Source organism: Phytophthora infestans, genomic scaffold, assembly GCF_000142945.1.
Source record: "Phytophthora infestans T30-4 supercont1.2375 genomic scaffold, whole genome shotgun sequence".
NCBI classification, from domain to species: Eukaryota; Oomycota; class Peronosporomycetes; order Peronosporales; family Peronosporaceae; genus Phytophthora; species Phytophthora infestans.
In genome coordinates, this window is record NW_003306292.1 from 1 (window position 1) to 2,955 (window position 2,955).

The following is a 2,955-nucleotide window of genomic DNA, read 5'->3' on the forward strand; positions in this document are numbered from 1 at the left end:
ACGGGGTGCGTGTCGAATCACTGTACGACTCTACACGGACCATCATCGCGATACGTACACCTTTCCGTTAGAGCATGGCCTACAAGCGTGACATTTACAGCGACAGTGCACTATGTAACCTGCACCAGCACGGCATTACGTATCGCAGTTCGCAGCGTTCTTCATCGATGTGCGAGCCTAGACATCCACTGCTGAAAGTTGCTATCTAGTTAAAAGCAGAGACTTTCGTCCCCACAGTATAATCAGTATTAAGTAAAGGGTTTAAAATAAAAAAGCTACTAGCTCAGACCGAAGTCCAAACGCTCGCCTTTTGATAGGGCTCGCCCAGCAGTAGCCGCCAGCAATAAAGCCAGCAGCCGCCGCCAAGTAAGACCCCCAACTATTGGGTTGAAACGGTTCACGTGGAAAGTTTTTAGGTGTGGTAATGATCCTTCCGCAGGTTCACCTACGGAAACCTTGTTACGACTTCACCTTCCTCTAAATGGCGAGGTTTAAAAAAGTTCCCATCAATCCACTCGCAATAAAGCAAACAGACTCACGGTCCCAATTTTTCACCGAGGTCATTCAATCGGTAGGTGCGACGGGCGGGTGTGTACAAAGGGCAGGGGACGTAATCAATGCAAGCTGATGACTTGCGTTTACTAGGGAATTCCTCGTTCAAGACTGAAATTGCAACAGTCTATCCCTAGCACGATGCGCATTCACAAGATTACCCAGACCTATCGATCAAGGTTGTATACAGTGGACATCTTCAGACGAATTTATCAGTAAAGGGAACAGCGTTTTCCAAAACGCAGCAGTGAACCGCGGGTCTCGGTCCGAGACAATCGTCTCCGGGAGACCGTGATAGCGGAACACGCCATCGACGAACAACCTTGCGGTTTGTTCGCCCGTCACAGTGACGGGAACTGGAGCAAGATGTACCATCTTGCTCAGCCGACACGAACACCAAAATTCCGGTGTTGCCGTGTCCGTCGGCGGGAAGCCCAAAGATGAAGTCAAGACTCATCGACTTCCAACAATCAGCCGGTATGGGCAGGCTCTGTAGTGGAGCCGAAGAGTGCCCTGCGGGTTTAACCCGCTGACATGTTTCACATGTCTTGACGTACCGGGCGACCCACTTGTACATGTGGGTCCACCAGAAGGACTGAGAGACCGACAGAAAGGTCTTCTCGCGGCCCAAGTGGCCGCTGGGGGGCGCGTCGTGCGCCTCCGCGAGGATATCGAGCTTCAGATCCTCGTCGTTGGGTACGACCACCCGTGGAGGTTCACTGGTCTCCACTCGGTAATAGAGGAGGCCATCCTTCAACTAATATCGGTGGAGCCGTGAGAGCTGTCGCGACGAGAGCCAGTCGGACTTCGCGCTCGTTCCTGCCATGAGGAACTTGACGATAGGCGCGACAGCCTCATCGTCTCGATACGCCATGCGTATCCGATCATATAGATCCGTTGTCACCCGCGTGATGTGGGCCAACTCATAGTCAGGACGCCGAGAGAGGGCGTCCGCAAGCACGTTGAGCTTGCCCGGCTTGTGCTCGACGCGGAAGTTGTACTCCGCGAAGAAGGACAGCCACCTCGCCATCCTTTGGGAGAGGTGAGGCGACTTAGTCGTCGTCCTCAAGGATGCGTGGTCTGTGTAGATCACGAAGGGTCTCGAGCCCAGAAGGTGAACACGAAACTTCACAAGGGCATATTTCATTGCCAGGAGCTCCTTGTCGTGGACAGGGTAGTTCCTCTCGGCGGCTTTGAGCTGCCTGGACTGGAACGAGATAACTCGTTCATGTCCAGCCGTGTCGTCCTGCAGCAATGCACATCCGATGGCGTAATCGGAGGCATCGCAGACGACGCTAAACGGCTTCGTCTCGTCCGGCAGGGCCAGGACAGGGGCCTCTTGGAGACTGGCCTTGATGCTGTCAAAAGCATCCTGGTGCTCTTGCTCCTAGCGCCAGTCGACGTCCTTCTGAAGGAGGCTCGACAAGGGCTTAGCGAAGCCCGCGTACCCAGCGCTGTACTTGTGAAGGTAGTTGGCCAAGCCCAACCACTTTCGAAGATCCTTCTGGGATCGGGGCGTCGGCCACGCTGCTGCTAAGGGTCCTGGAACCTGGTTCGGGGTCAGCCCCGAAGCCCACGTTGTTGAAGACACAAACGCAAAACTTTAAATCTCTGGTAAGCGCAAAAGCACTTGTTCCAAGTTTGGGCTAAAGACTGTTTCGCCTCGCCATCCCGTTCCCCAAAACTCCCACGGAGGTGTTCCTCGAATGTCCCCTCCCCTGTTCGGTTCTGCCTCCCTCGGCACGCCTAAGGGACCATATGTCGTCGAAGTACGTCTGTACGAAGGTACGCAAAGGGCGGAACAATTGCGTCACCAGGCGATGAACGTCGCCGGGGCGTTAGACAAGCCCTGCGGCATGACGAGCCACTCCCAAAGCATGCCGCTTGGAGTGCTTACCGCGGTGAGCGGGATGTCACTCTCTCGCATCAGGATTTGGTACTATCCGTCTACCAAATCCAGCGCACTGTACAGTACGCTCCCGGCCATGTTGTTCAACAACACATCTTTTCGTGGGATCGGTGTTTGGGCCGGCACCGTTGCGTTGTTCAGCTTGTTATAAGCGTGAACCAGACGCCACTTTCCGTTCGGCTTACGAACGCAGAAAGTCGGCGTCGAGTGCGGGGATTTCGACTCCCGCACCATGCCTGCCTTCGCTTTCGCGGCGAAGAAGGCATCAATGACCTCGCACTGTTCGCGCGGGATAGGTCATTGCCTCGTGACACTATACTTTGTGCCGGGCACGAGATCAATCTCGTGCCGTACGCCTCGATCCGGTGGGAGTTGGGTCGGTGGGTGTTTATTCACCACGTCCGCATACTCCGTCACCAAAGGATACACCGGATCCTTGGGGTTCTTGAGAATCTCAGAACCCAAGCGCGCCTGACGCTGCTTGTTCATGTCTT

At 54.9% G+C, this 2,955-nt stretch overlaps 2 non-coding genes across 2 annotated transcripts; both read right to left on the bottom strand.

The window, feature by feature from the left end:
• Positions 1–132: 132 nt before the first annotated feature.
• Positions 133–200, bottom strand: PITG_33541 (the record flags this gene model as incomplete). Its single annotated transcript, XR_009934935.1, has 1 exon — positions 133–200. It is a non-coding gene; the product is annotated as a 5.8S ribosomal RNA (ribosomal RNA).
• Positions 201–422: 222 nt separating this feature from the next.
• Positions 423–740, bottom strand: PITG_33542 (the record flags this gene model as incomplete). Its single annotated transcript, XR_009934936.1, has 1 exon — positions 423–740. It is a non-coding gene; the product is annotated as an 18S ribosomal RNA (ribosomal RNA).
• Between the last annotated feature and the right edge of the window lie 2,215 nt (positions 741–2,955).